Raw genomic sequence first — 16,717 nt, forward strand, 5'->3', positions numbered from 1 at the left:
TATGAAAGACCTCAATGTGAGATAGGAATCCATCAAAACCCTTGAGGTGAACACAAGCAGCAACCTCTTCTACCTCAGCCACAGCAACTTCTTCCTAGAAAGATCGCCAAAGGCAAGGGAAGCAAGGGTAAAAGTGAACTACTTGGACTTCATCAAGATCTAAAACTTTTGCACAGCAAAAGAAACAGTCAACAAAACTGAAAGACAACTGACAAGATGGGAGAAGATATTGGCAAATGACATATCAGATAAAGGGCTAGTATCCAAAATCTATAAAGAGCTTAGCAAACTCAACACCCAAAGAACAAATAATCCAATCAAGAATTGAGCAGAGGACATGAACAGACATTTCTGCAAAGAAGACATCCAGATGGCCAAAAGACACATAAAAAAGTGCTCCACATCACTTGGCATCAGGAGAATACAAATCCAAACCATAATGAGATACCACCTCACACCAGTCAGATTGGCTAAAATTAACAAGTCAGGAAATGACAGATGTTGGAGAAGATGCAGAGAAAGGGGAACCCACCTATACTGTTCGTGGGAATGCAAGTTGGTGTAACCACTCTGGAAAACAACATGGAGGTTCCTCAAAAAGTTGAAAATAGAGCTACCCTATACCCCAGCAATCACACTACTGGGTATTTACCCTAACGATATAAATGTAGAGATCCGAAGAGGCACATGCACCCCAATGTTTATAGCAGCAACGTCCACAATAGCCAAACTACGGAAAGAAACTAGATGTCCATCAACAGATGAATGGATAAAGAAGATGTGAGATTTATATATCTCACATCTTCTTTATAGATATATAGATATATAAATACTATGCAGCCATCAAAAGAAATGAAAATGAAATCTAGGGGAACCTGGGTGGCTCAGTGGGTTAAAGCCTCTGCCTTCAGCTCAGGTCATAATCCCAGGGTCCTGGGATCGAGCCCCACATCAGGCTCTCTGCTCAGCATGGAGCCTGCTTTCTCCTCTGTCTGACTCTCTGCCTACTTGTGATCTCTGTCAAATAAATAAATAAAATCTTTAAAATAAAAAAAGAAATGAAATCTTGCCATTTGCAATGACATGGATGGAACTAGAGGGTATTATCCTGAGCAAAATAAGTTAATCAGAGAAAGACAATTAACATATGATCTCCCTGATATGAGGAATTTGAGAGGCAGAGTTGGGGGTTTGGGGGTTAGGGAGGGAAAAATGAAACAAGATGGGATCAGGAGGGAGACAAACCATAAGAGACTCTTAATATTACAAAACAAACTGAGGGTTGCTGGTGGGGGGGGCGCAGTATGGAAAGGGTGGTTGGGTTATGGACATTGGGGAGGGTATGTGATATGGTGAGTGCTGTGAAGTGTGTAAGCCTGACAATTCAGCTGTACCCCTGGGGCAAATAATATATTATAAGTTAATAAAAATAATTAATAAAAAAATTTTAATAAACAACAAAAAATAAATATATAAATAAAAACCAGCAACCTTCAAATGCACAAATAATAAATAGAAGATATGATGGAAGAGAAAACCCCATTTACAACAGCAACAAAAAAGATAAAATACTTAGGAAAAAACTTAACAAAAAAATGTTCAAAATGAGTATGTGAGTAAAACTATAAAACTATATGAATAAACTACAAAAAAGTCCTAAATGTAAAGATACTCTTTGTTCTCAGTTAGAAAATTGCAACATCATCACAATGACAGTTCTCCCCTAAAGTTAATTTACAAATTTAATACCAACCCAATAAAAATACTTACAAGTTCCTTTCTAGAGCAAATAAGATAATGCTAGAGTTTACATGGAAAAAAAAAGAGGCAACTTATAGAATGAGAGAAGATACCTGCAAATGATATATCTGATAAAAGGTTAGTATTCAAAATATATAAAGAACTTTTAAAATTTACCACTCCAAAAATGAATAATCCAATTAAAAAATAGGCAGAAGGCATGAATAGATATTTCTCCAAAGAAGACATCCAGATGGCTAACAGACACATGAAAAAATACTCAACATCACTGATCATCATGGATCTGCAAATCAAACTATACTGAGATATCACCTCACACCTGTCAGAATGATTAAAATCACAACACAAGAAACAATAGGTGTTAGCAAAGATGTGGAGAAAAAAGAACCCTCTTGCACTGTTGGTGGGAATGCAAACTGACACAGCCACTCTGGAAAACAGTATGGGGGTTCCTTAAAAATTTAAAAATAGAATTACCCTATGATCCAGAAATAGCACTATTTTATATTTACCCAAAGAATACAAAATAATAATTCAAGGGATATAAGAACCCCAATGTTTATAGCAGCAATACCTACAATAGCTAAATTATGGAAACAGATCCAGTGTCCACTGGCTGATGAATAAAAGAAGATGATAAATAAGATGTGGTTTATATAGACAATGGAATATTACTCAGCCATAAAAGGAATGAAATCTTTCCATTTGTAATGACATGAATGGAGCTAGAGAGTATTACACTAAGTGAAATAAGTCATTCTTAGACAAATATATAATTTCACTTATACGGAATCTAAGAAACAAATGAGCAAAAGGGGAAAAAAGAGAAATAGAGAGGCAAACCTCTCTTAAGAAACAGATTCTTACCTGTAGAGAACAAATTGATGATTACCAAAAAAGAGGTGGGTTGGGGAATAGGTTAAATAGAGATGAGGATTAAGTGTGCACTTATTGTGATAAGCACGGGGTAATGAATGGAAGTGTTGAGTCACTCCATTGTACACCTGAAACTAATACTGCACTGTATACTAACTGGAATTTAAATAATTTTTTTCAAATTTATTTATTTATTTATTTATTAGCGAGAGCACAAGTGAGGTGAAGGGAGGAGGAAGAGGGAAAGAGAGAATCTCCAACAGACTAAGCACAGAGCCCCCCCCCCCCCCCCCCCCCCCCCCCCCCCCCCCGTGAAGGGCTTGATTTCAAGACTCTGAGATCATGACCTGAGGCAAAATGAAGAGTTGGATGCTTAACTGATTGAGCCACCCAGATGCCCTTAAATAAAAACTTTAAAAAAAGAAAAGAAAAAGAAATGTGAAAGTATACTCGGAACACATAGAAAAAGAAAAGCTAGGAGAAGGTACTATTTCTAACAGAGATTAAAACATACCAAAGAATTGTATACTACTGGTGCATGAATAGAATGACTAGAATAAAAAGTTTACAAACAAGACCACCTATACATGGAAATTTACTATATGATAAAGGCAGTACTCAAATTACTGAGATGATGATAAATGTTTTAATAAACAGTTTTGGGACAACTAATAGCCATTGGAAAAAGATAAAATTAAATCATTCCTAACACATACATTAAAACAAAATGAAACAACATATGCACTTGAAGAAAACACAGGTAGATTCCTTTACAATCTGGCTATAGGAAAGGACTTATTAATAAATATTAAAAATCTAGATACAGTAAAAGAAAATTTGAAAAATTTTACTACGTAAGAATAAAAAAACTACTTGCTTGACTTAAGATATCATAAGACAAACACAAAAGACAAATGACAGAATGGAGAAAAATCTGAAACAAATACCACAGATAAAAGGCTAATATCTCTGACATAAAAAGAAATGGGGAAAAAATAACCAAAAATCCTTTAGAAAAGTAGACATGACATGAGCAGTCAATTCACAAAAAAAAAACTTAATGATTTTAAACATGAAAAGATGTTCAATTTCACTCATAATAGATAAAATAACACTGAAGTACCATTTTTTACCCATCAAACTGGCAAAATAGGAAAGCTTGGCAATATACTGTGTTCATGAAGTTATGGAGAAAAGCACTCTCATGCAAAACCCCTGAGATGCAAAATGATATAACCCTTATGGAAGAAAATTTAACAATATATAACAAAACTGCAAACACATATATCTTTCAATCCAATTATCTCATTTCTAAAATTTTTACCAAGAAGTTACAGTTCTAACAATATGAGATTATCTGTTTCCACATTATTTGCAATTGAAAAATCTGAAAGCCCAAACAAGAGATTGAATGAATTAACCGTGGTACAAACACACAATGAAGTATCATGTAACAGTGAAAAAAGATAGAAAAGAATATCTCTGAACTGATATGCAGTGATTTTCATACCAATGCAAAATGCATATATAATACACTACCTTTGGCTAAGAAAGAAGAAAAAGTAGGAAATATATAGGAACATGCTTGTTTTGGAAAAGCCATAGAAAAGATTAACTAGAAAATCATGAAACTGGTTACTTATAAAAAGGTGGAGGGAATGGAATGAAAGGGATAGACGAGGGACTGAGGATACCTAAGTATATCTTTTTGGATTCTTTTGAAAGGATTTTAGTGTTCCATATATTCAAAAAATAAAATTAAGTCAACAAATATGAGGAAAACTATAAAATTAATACAGAAATAGGTGATCCAAACTGTATTTTAAATAAATAATAATAGCATGCCATGTGAGAAATAGAGAACTAACCAAAATTACTTTTGAACACTGGCTAGCGAATAAAAGATTTGCAAACAAATCTGGATCTCATCTTAGTGGGTCTGTTTTTGTGCAGTAAAACTCTATCAATTCTTAAACAAGTTGATGTGCATTGAAGGGTTAAACAAATGAGTAAATGTGTTGATGTGGCCAGAGCCAGATTTCTCCTGCAGAAGAGACATCCAAATATGGAAGACAGAAAGGCAAATGAAGAATTTTGTCCTGCTAAGCAGGGAGCCTGCTTCTCCCTATGTCTCTCCCCCTGCTTGTGCTCTCACTCTCTGTCAAATAAACAGATAAAATCTTAAAAACAAACAAACAAGCAAACAAAAACTTTGTGAATTTGGATTGAAATTAGAGTTATCAGTATGCGCTCATGATTTCTAATACACAAAAACACACGTACTAGTTATACCCACTAAATGGGTCTCAGAGCAATGAGCATATTTAACATCTCATCTTGGTTTCTAAATGCCATTCCCTACTAATAGGACAAGAGCTCCTTGCAGAAATGCTGATTCCAGGTCTGTGGCAGGAAAAGTTTAAGATCAGCCTTAAACATCCATAGCAAAAAGTTAAAAAGCACTCAAAAAAATGACGGAAGCATACCAGAAAAACACAAAGCCGTATTAAAGATGTATTCTGGGGCAACTTGAGCATGAAAATAAAGCAGTAAGAATTATAATCCAATGAATAAAATAGGGATCTCATGAGTTCATACTGATACTAGAAGAAATGATGATGACAGATGGTAGGTAGATACATACATAAACTTTTCTCATCTATCTTTAATATTTTTCGGGCACCTGGGTGGCTCAGTGGGTTAAGCCTCTGCCTTCAGCTCAGGTCATGATCTGAGTCCTGGAATCCAGGCCCGCATTGGGCTCTCTGCTCGGCAGGGTGCCTGCTTTCCTTCTCTCTCTGCCTGCCTCCCTGCCTACTTGTGATTTCTCTCTGTCAAATAAATAAAAGTCTTTAAAAAAATATTTTTCAATATTAATTTCATTGATTACTACCAATTATAAATTTTAGGTTCTTCTATTTCATCTTCGAAATGTCTGCCCATGTTGTTTCTTTTCATTTTGATTGGAATTTCAGTATCTTTTGTAAGACTATAAGCTGTCTCTCTCTCTTTCATGTATACATTATGATGGCAAAACTTAATCATATTTATTGCAACTATTTTTTAATTTGTCATTTTTAATAAACAAACTTTTTAACCTAAAAACTCCTTCTGACGCTATATGCACATTAAGAAAAATACTTACTGCATTGTATTCCTTCCAACATATTCCTTAACTTTTCCTCACAAAAATAAAATAAAATGTCACCAAAAATCCCTAACAAGGCACCACTAATGCCAAAATGGAAAAGGAAAGGAAAGAGACAGAAAAGAGGAAGCCCAACTGTGAGGGTTAATGAGAGAGAAGTCATATTCCCTCCATTGTGCCTTAAACCATTGAGTTGCAATTGGGAAGGACATCAGAAGACAAAAACGTGCTCTCCTTCCACAGAGAAATTAATTACTTTCTTAGATTCTAAACCCTTCCAATGAAAAATTTCCTGTTGCCCAGAAGCACCTTTCTAATTAATGATCTTCAGTTTCTCAGGTAAGCTCATGCTGCACAAATCCCTTCTCAGCTTATAAGAGAAGAGGCATTTAAGGAGTGAACTGCGAGCTGAAAGAACAGGAGAGTTACACAGAGGAAATGAACTAACAGCTGGGGTCCATGCGTCCCACTCTTATGCTTGGAGCCAATGAGGGGCTACAAGGATCTTTGTCTCCTGGCTCGGTAGAAAGGAGTGTGTGCTGACTCAAAGCTGTGGCACATTCTTGAAAAATCACTGCACAGTTAACTTCTAAATTACTGAGGACAATTGTAGAGATCAATAGAAAACACCAACCTCTAAAGACATTTCCTACAGCATAATTTGAAGAAGTAGAATACATGAAGCAGTGAGCCACAGAAAATCAGGTCTTAGCACTAATTAGAAATTTTTCTAAGCTTTCTCTCTCACGAAAATCTGTTCATCAGATAAAGGACCAATTTGAAACATGGTTGGTTTACAAATTATCATTTGGGCTGAAAATAAAATTAACACCCCGATATTTGAACCAACATTTTAAATAAAATTGTAAGACTGATTAATTACTTGCTGTTAATAAAATTGTAATGGAAATTGATTATTCACTAGTAGTTAAAAGCTGTTTTCCACATATCAGAATGAAGACAGCCTATGGAGCAAAAAAAATAAAACACCCACTAGAGTATCTCGTTTACTCACAAAGGGGAGAAAAAAGCCTAATACTGTGTCCCCAGAAACATAACTTCTTCCCTTAAACTTTGATTTTATAACATTTACTCGCAACAACTTAATAAATGCTTACCTCATGGTTAGCTATTAACCTAGAGTCACAGAGATACCACAAAGCACTATAGTATGTATATCTCTGTGTGTGAGTGTGTGTATATTTGTGTGGGGTTTTTTTTCCCCCAAGTAAATTGTTTAGAGGTCATTTCTCTTCTTCCTAAAATAGAAATTCCTGCTTACCTTCTACTTAAATCCATCCATCTCATTTGATCTTTGTAGGTGTGGCTCAACTGTTTACATTGATGTGTTGTCTGAATTACAGTATCCTGAGAATACATACCTGCCAAAAGCTACTCTTTTAAATAGAAGAAAATTAACTCTCCTTGAGCAGATCAATTGGAGCGTGTTTTCTCTTCAAAGGGATACAATCTTATAGAAAGGAGGCCAGGGTTGTTAGCCAATGCATCATCTTTTTTTAAATGAAAGTCACAATTTCTTTCCTGACTGGTTTGATCAATCACTGCCAATAGTTCTATTATCCACTTCGCATGTGCAGATTCAAAATGTAGTATAATTTGGATCTACTATCTTCCATTTCATTCTTTTTGTATACCCAGGTCATTCTTAAACATAATTCCTTCATTTCTCTTAAATATTCCCTTCTCATATATTGCAAAGCTTAAACTCGGGTCCATTGTTTGATTGTCCTTTTTTTCTAGTTATGAATTCACTCTTTCTCATTCACATGAGACCAATTAAGTATTTTTTTTAAGATTTTATTTATTTATTTGACAGAGATCACAAGTAGGCAGAGAGGCAGGCAGAGAGAGAGGGGGAAGCATGCTCCCTGCTGAGCAGAAAGCCCGATGCAGGGCTCGATCCCAGGACCCTGGGATCATGACCTGAGCCGAAGGCAGAGGCTTTAACCCACTGAGCCACCCAGGTGCCCCCCAATTAAGTATTATTGAAGATACAGTTTGCTAAATTTTTAATACTTGTTATAATAAAATATGTAAACACAAAAACAGAACAAATGAACAAATAGGAATTGTAAATATATGTTAGGACCAACTAAATATCAGCAAGAGTACATAGTTATATTCTAAAGTCATATAAAGATTTTCCTGCTAAACATTAGGCAGACTAGAATATTAAGATATGATGTTAAGATATCATAATTTGTCGTCTACGGCCATACCACCCTGAACGTGCCCGATCTCGTCTGATCTCGGAAGCTAAGCAGGGTCGGGCCTGGTTAGTACTTGGATGGGAGATATCATAATTTGTCACATAATTTAATGTTTGCTGCAAGAAAAATTAGGAAAATACAGATATGCTTAATGAAAATTAAAACCTCTCACAATTCCACTGCCTAAGATAACCACTATTAACATTGGTATACATGTTTTCTGGTTTTCCCCACTCTTACATATGTTGTTTTTTCTAACAGTAGTGGGCCTCATACTATATAACCTGCTTTGTAATGTGATTTCTATGTCAATAAATACACACCTGAAATATCATTCTTTATGGCTGCATTTTATGAATACCTTAATTTGGTTAGCCAAACCTTAAGATCCTTCGATTCTGTATCTAGATCCATTTTTTTCATTATAATTTTTACTAACTGCTTTATAATAGTTAATGCATACCGAGCAGACTCCACTTAATGCCTACTATTATATAAAAACATCAGTAAAAATATTTAGCTCTTAGAGGAAGCCATGTATCAGAAAGTGAAATCCAGCTAAATAAATTTTTTATTGAACTACATCATTTAGTTCCTTGGGCTCATCTGCTATCAATTAGGGTGATAAGCAGACACTCAAAAGCTAGCTTTTCAATTATGTTTTCTACCTTTCAACTGAAATGTTCCTGTCATTGCATATCGTGTAGTAATTCTGAAAAGGCTTCATCTTAGCAACCAAGTTATAACTTTAAAATCAAGAATCTGAACCAATTAATTCCTAACATTAATTACTTCTTTTAAAACAAAAGGCACTTTAAAGTAAGTGACTGCAAATATACTTTTTAATCCCACTAACAGTCCTTATCTCTTTTTCCCCCAGCTCACAATTCTGTTGACAACTCATGCTCAGACTCAAATCATCATTCAAATCATAATTAAAGCATAATTCTCAGCTCTCTTTGTACATGCTAATTCCACAACCAACAGATGTAAAAGCCACACAGAAATTCCTATAGAGTATTATTAGCTTGCAAGGAGCAGAATTAAGATGCATAAAAGTATCTTCTATAGCAAGTAAATATTTTGGTTTTAATTACATTATTACCTTGTTTTATGCAACTAATTACTATGATTTATTGTATAATTAACTCTCGGAAAAAAGTATTACCAGAGTAGTTCTGCAGCCTTAAACTGAAGATAGTATATACTAATGATTTTGCCTATACCTTCAGTTCCCTTAAAAATATAAGTAAAATATTTTTTGTAATGGGTTGGATAAATCTCTTTTCTATTCTCCACTCATATATAAAGTTATCATATACTACTGGTATTTGCTGATTTATTTCTCTGTAAATCACAGGGCAATTCTTTAAAAAAGCATATTTTCAAGCCAGGGACAATGTATTAATCTCTTTATTCCCAGCACCTAGCCCAGAACTCAAAATTCAGCAGGTACTCAATTAGCTTTATTAAATAAATTAATGAATTAATCATTTAAAGTATTCCTTTAACTTAATGTCATAAAAGCATTATTCTTAAATACTAGCTGGTATCTATTTCAGCTTTACAGATTAAAAGCTGCAGCAGTTAAAGCAAAGACTGAACATTAGAAATAATAACAGTTTGCTATAGATTGAAAACAAATGAACTCATTCTGAGACTCTGCAGTCATTCATTCATAAGCCTCTTGAGCTCCCTGCCCTCTTGCAGTTTATGACCTCAGCCAAGCCTTTCTACTCAAATAGAGCCTTTTGTTCACTCTGGGGCCATCCATTGTTCTCTCTGTAATTTGTACCAAATTTTAAAGGTTATAAATACTTGCAGTGAAGCATAGCTGCTGAGCTACATTCATTCACACTTAGGTGTTTTGTTGTTGTAGTTTTCTTTTAACTGCAAAAACAGGGACTGGCATTCACTTACTTCATAATAACCTAACTGGACGTAACTTTGAACTCAGGATGTTCTTCAAATGTCCTCCTTGGTCACATAATAGTGAAACTTGCCAAATTCAACTAGGCCAACCTCATCCTCCTAGGAATAGTAGCTAGTAATAAAAAGTGAAGAGTTATTTCTTGTTTGAAACTATATATACCTGAATTCTTTTCAGATTAAAAAATGTGGTAAATTATGTTGCAAATGACAATGAGTGAACATAAGCACAGTTAAATACATAAATTTTCTCTGCCTACTACTTCTAAGTCTATTTCCTTCTTGTTGCTATGCTTTTTGTTTAATATTTCTTGGACTAACGTGCCCTCTAATGGTTAAAATAAAAATACAATCAGAACCATAAAAGAAGCACCAACACATTAAATCCAAGGAATAATTCTATTTAAAAGATAGTTCTTTGACTCAAACTTATGTCTTCAGGATTAATATGGATATGCCTCTAATGAAGCACAAATGACTAGCATTTTATCTGCTCTGTACAATAGACAATGCAAATGAGATACAGCAAACAGAACTTTGTCAAATAGATTTAAATGTTAGTTCCCATAAAAAGGCATCAAGTGTTTTTAATAATGTCTGTAATGAAGTCTTGTATGCGCTGAAGTTGAAATATGGATTGGGGTTATGCCAATTCTAATATTATAATTTAAGCATTTAATTTAAGAAAGATAATACTCCAAAACAGATTATGTGGGTCCTTCCTTCATTTTTATTTCTCTAACCTAAAATGAAAGGCTGTCTCAACCTCCAAAAAATATATAAACATATGTACACAAAAAGATTTAAATAGCTGTGCTATTTGTTCACAGTTTACCCTCAGTGTTTGTGCTCTCTTATTTGTGGTTCAGCTGTAGTGTCAGAGAGAAATGGAGATTCAGTAATTACCCAGTTAATGCAACCAATGACAATAGTCCATTGAGCTAAGGGAAGAATTCAGGGAGAAATTTACTTGAATGATTTAGCTTGGTTTACTAAGTTCAGGAAATTATTGTAGTTTTGCAACACAATGTACTTCTAAAAAGGTTTTGGTTAAGACAAAAAAACATATATACAGAAAATATATTTAAATTTATCTTAAAGAGTAGAATTGAAATGAAAGGCATAAACAAAGAATATGATGTTTAAAGATGTTCTGCCTTGCTTAACTATATATTGTTAGTACTTCAAATAATTTGTTTCTTATCAAAATATGATAGTAGGTCAAGAACAGGGAATTTTCAAGCTCCCTTCCAATTGTTGATGCATTAAAAAAGAAGAAGAAGAAGATAGCCTTTTCTCTATCTCAGAAAATAAAAACATTTTTTTTCCTATTGTATACGTAGGGTAACTGTCATTGAGATGAACTGACCTACCAAATACTGAACAAAGACAGTGGCAAAAGCAAGATTAGAATTTAGAATTGTTTATGCAGTTTGCTGATTTTAGCTGGTGCTTTGTGTGCATCAAAGGAATGTGTTACTCTGTTAGAGAAAAAAAATTACATTTTCCTGAATTAGGATTTCCGTCTTTATCTTTCAACATTAATTTTATAGAGTACATTCTGTATTCTATTCACATGATACTGTTTTTTTTGTATTTTAAGTGAACAGTTAAAATACAAAAGACTTGAAAATGACTGAGAGGGCTGCAGACCAAGGGACCCTCTTTCTTCTGTTTGTGCTCCCAAGTGAACTTAAGCAAGACCTGAAAAATTCTGTTCCTCAGTTGCTCACACTGTGAAGGAGATTGAATTAGATAACCTTTGATTTCTCTTTTAATTTAAAACTAGAGAACTTTTTAAAATAGTGCACATGAAAAAAATATACAGGCATTTTATAAATATAACCTAAAATTCAGGATTTTATTTAGTTTAAGATATTATGATTTTTCTTTCAGATTTTTATCATTATATATGACCATTTTGCAAAAATACTCAATAATATTCAAACAGATTAGGATAGGAGAAAATATATGGTGAATGCCCTTTTAAACTACAATCACTGAGACTTAATATAAGTGATTCCATTATAATCTGCCTTTATTTATGTTGCCTTTGGTTTCATTGCTTATTATTTGTTTTGCTTTGTTTTTAGCTCTTACATTTTTTTTTTTTTTTTAGAGAGAAAGCAGGAGAGGAGCAAAGGGAGTCGGGGAGAGAGAATCTTTTTTTTGTTTTTAAGATTTTTATTTATTTGACAGACAGAGATCACAAGTAGGCAGAGAGGCAGGCAGAGAGAGAGGAGGAAGCAGGCTCTCTACAGAGCAGAGAGCCCGATGCAGGGCTCGATCCCAGGACTCTGGGATCATGACCTGAGCTGAAGGCAGGGGCTTTAACCCACTGAGCCACCCAGGCGCTCCTGGCTCTTACATTTTGAAGACAGGAATTATTTTCTCCTCATGGTATCACCGTACAAAAAAAGGATACTCAGTAATATTAACCAATACAATCAAAATTAAGTTTAGCAGTTTAATGAATAAAACAACTGAGACCAGGTGAGTAAATTGTCAATAAAAGAGGTGAATGAATGTATTCTCATATTCTTAAAGGAAAACTTAGAAACAATATGTCAAAGGCTGTAAAAGTATATGTAATAAATGTATATTTGCACCAAAATCAATAAAACAAATGATTAGAATCAGAGACATCTTGGTTAATGAAGATGAAAATAACTGTCTGAAACTTCAGTACAGGGGCCCCTGGGTGTCTCAGTGGGTTAAATCCTCTGCCTTCAGCTCAGGTCATGATCCTGTGGTCCTGGGATCGAGCCCCGCATCAGGCTCTCTGCTCAGCAGGGGGCCTGCTTCCCCCTCTCTCTGTCTGCCTGCCTCTCTGCCTACTTGTGATCTCTCGCTCTGTCAAATAAATAAATAAAATCTTTAAAAAAAAAAAAAGAAGTGCGAATTCTTAAAAAATAAAATAAAATAAAAAATAAAACATCAGTTCAACATGGAGTCTGGGTGGCTCAGTCTGTTAAGCATCCGACTCAACTCTTGATTTCAGTTCAGGTCATGATCTCGGGATTGTGAGATCAAGTTCCACACAGAGCCCCAAGACCTGTTCCATGCTTTCCCTCTCTCTCTCTCTCTAATAAATAAAATCTTTAACAAATTTTTTTAAATTAAAAAAAAAAAAGATCAACACAACCCACACTAGAACTGGCATATAGTGCTCCCAATCCTTGAATCTCATAATTCCCTACTATAAAGAAAGTGGGAGGGGCACCTGGGTGGGCTCAATTGGTTAAGCAACTGCCTTCCGCTCAGGTCATGATCCTGGAGTCCCAGGATCCAGTCCCACATGGGCTCCCTGCTTGGCAGGGACTCTGCTTCTCCCGCTGACCTTTCTCCTCTCATGCTCGCTCTCTCTCTCTCTCATTCTCTCTCTCATTCTCTCTCTCTCAAATAAATAAATAAAATCTTTTTTAAAAAATGAAAAATAAAAACAAAGAAAGAAAGTGGGAAATGAAGGAATAATGGATCCAGTGGTTTCTCTGTGATTTCTCACACAAAGTCAGCATTGTGGAACCTCCGTGTGGTTTCCAGCAGTTTAGTGGTAGCAGGGATTGGAGGCTGTACCAAGGAACCTCAGTGCATTGACTGAAAACCTCCCTTGGTCCCTGTTTTCACCAGATTTTTTTCTTTCTTTTATTTCCTGGAAGCAAGAGCAAGTCATTCCCGTCTACCAACAAAAACTGAACCCAGGGGCGCCTGGGTGGCTCAGTGGGTTAAAGCCTCTGCCTTCGGCTCAGGTCATGATCCCAGGGTTCTGGGATCGAGCACCGCATTGGGCTCTCTCTGCTCTGTGGACAGCCTGCTTCCTCCTCTCTCTCTCTGCCTGCCTCTCTGCCTACTTGTGATCTCTGTCTGTCAAATAAATAAATAAAATCTTCAAAAACTGAACCCAGGTTTGTATATATAGCTCATGTGTAGACCAAAGAATAGTGAGTCTCCATTCCCTGCCTTTATTCCTCATCTAAGTCAGATGTTCCTTTTGCCTCTGCTTGCCCTGGGCCCATCATATGGTTATCATTCCTGTTTCCTTGAAGCATGCGTAAGATCCACACCTTAGGAAGCACACCAAGAGTCATCCATAACTGCAGTCTCATTCTATAATTTCTGATTTGCAATATCAGGTATTTTTACCTGATATTTTACCAGGTATTTTACCCTGGATTTCCAATTTTTTATGGCCCCTAGGATTGCAAACCTCTGAGATCTGTTTAGCCCCTCAAAAACTACTGCTATTCAAGACCTCCCTCCACAACCATCAGTGCTGGATGCATAAGAGGCAAAATAAGGAGATCGTTAAGAAATAAACTTTGGAGCCAAAATACCTGGCTTTGCATCCCACCTCTTCTAGTACTAGCTTTGTGGCTTTGGACAAATAATTTAACCCTTCTAGACCTCAGTTTCCTCATCTATGAAATAGGGACAAGGGTAGCTACCTCACAGAGTTATCATGAAGCTTAATCATGTTTTTGCAAGTAAAATACTGATAATATTGCTTGGTACATAATAAGTGATAGAAATGTTAGCTATTATTAGAATAGCCCATTTAACTTTATTCTTCGGTCATAATGGCAGAACAATAAAAAAATTAATTTAATTTTAATGATTCAACATTAGCTCGGCAATCTTAGCTCCTATTTTTTATAATAAAGGTGCTCATAAATCCTAGTTACCCAGTTTATACCTGTTGCCTTGGGGTAATTGTTAATAGCAACCTCTTTTATTTTCAGTGTCCAGATTTGGAAAATAAAGTATATAACCACACTAATTATAATATAGAATACTGAGCAGTTCGGTACAATTAGGAGAATGAATTAGATGGCCTCTGAAGCTAAATAAAACATGAAGGTTTTCATTAAAATATATAGGTTATAAGTAAAAAGAAGTATTTGAATGTTTTATAAATAAAGTCTAAAATATTAAGAAGTGTTATTAGTTTTGGTTAAGATGACATACTTTGATGGTTTTTTTTTTTCTTTTTGAATAGCACGACTTCGAATTTACATGTGGAGAGCTACTTTCATTTCACTTATTCAAAATGATGAGAACCTCTCTGGAACTATGCCTTGTTTCCCCTTAATTTTTCCTCTCTTCTTCCCTACTTAGTTTTACTCCCTCTTCTCCCACTAGACATGAGGTGGAATGGGGAGGGGGCAAGAAGAAAGAGAGCTTTATCTCTCTTCTTAAACTCAACCATTAAATCAGAGTTCTCAAAGAAGCTGGCCAGTCTCCAATCCAAGCTTGGTGAGCAATCACTCCTAAATATTAACTGAACTTCCTAAATATAGGGGAGAAAAAAACAGTTTTGTAAACATCGGCTGTCACTGCATGATATCTACAGAATGACAATATCAAGCCTAAGAAGTAGTAACATCTTCATTTAGTTCATTACTAACATTTTAAAGTACCAAAAGCCAGAAATATCTTCTGGAGGATGACAGGACTTTCTAAAGATTAGGTTAAAATACAACATATGGCAATTGCTTTTATTTCTTATCTTTTTTTCATCATACAGAGTAGCTTTTCCAATTTGAAAATTATACTATTTATGTCCATCTTTAACTGCATTGTTTTGTTATAAGGCATTGATTGACAAAAAAAATTAGACTGAATAGATATTACTTATAAAGGATATATTGTAATCAATACTACTTACTTAAAAAGTTGATTGATCATATAAACATAGCTCACAATTATGAAAAATAGAGATTTTTATATACCTCAGTAGACATGCAAAATTTAATCTTAAATATGAATCACACCATAATTGCTTGATTGTTGCAATGATCTGAAAGGAAAAAAAAACACAAGGATCCTGCAGAGAACAAGAAATTGTGAAAGCAATCATAGAGGGAAATAATTGTTACATTTATGATTCTTTCAATTATGGATTATGGAAACGACTGCACGGCAACCTCTTCAGTTTCAAGACAGCATGGTGTTTTATATAATAAGGCTCTGAATAAAGTAACTATTATCAATAGTGTTTGCAACGTAATTGGCTACCTTTGAAGCTAAAGAAGTCTTTTTGCTTTATACCTTTGATTCCCAGCTATATTTTAAAACATTGGCATTCTGTCCAGCTGTTTAACTTCCATTTATGTTCTTAGATTCTCTGGAGGATAGTGCATATACGTTTTACTAGAGCTGAGAAACATTTTCACTAGGGAGGAATAAGCACAGAATCTGTTAAGCATCCATAAATTTATGTGTTTATCCAACAACATGCCTACATTGCACCTCTACCCTATTATAATTACATTTAATTTTAAAAGGAACATCACCTTAAGCCACAAGTAGAATTTATTAAGTTCTCAAATAAAGCCAGCCTCTAATGCCTAGTGCACTTACCAGAATAGTATTAAGAAGGATGCATTCCCTGTTTAAAGATTTGTCTAGAAGAGACCTTGCCTTAAATAGGCTTTGGCCTGATACGGGCTGATGTTCTCAAAGGTATCTGTACCAAGAGAAATGCCAGTTAATGAGGATGGCAGTTTGAGAAATGACAGTTTCACTGCCCTGGTTTAATCAATCAAAAAAAAGGAGGAGGAGGAGGAGAAGGAGGAGGAGGAGGAAAGAGGAGGCTTGGTGTAGCCAAAAAAGTGAAGACTTGTTAATGTAATACTGTAAATCAAGAAGAAAAGAAGGTAAAAATGTACACCTCACTATTAAAAGTAGAGATCAAGAATTATATGATCTAAAAATCTTGGAGGGTTAAATTCGGGAAAGAGAAACATTCATCTCAGGCTAATTTCAATAATCT

This window comes from Meles meles, chromosome 5 (genome assembly GCF_922984935.1).
Source record: "Meles meles chromosome 5, mMelMel3.1 paternal haplotype, whole genome shotgun sequence".
Lineage (NCBI taxonomy): Eukaryota > Metazoa > Chordata > Mammalia > Carnivora > Mustelidae > Meles > Meles meles.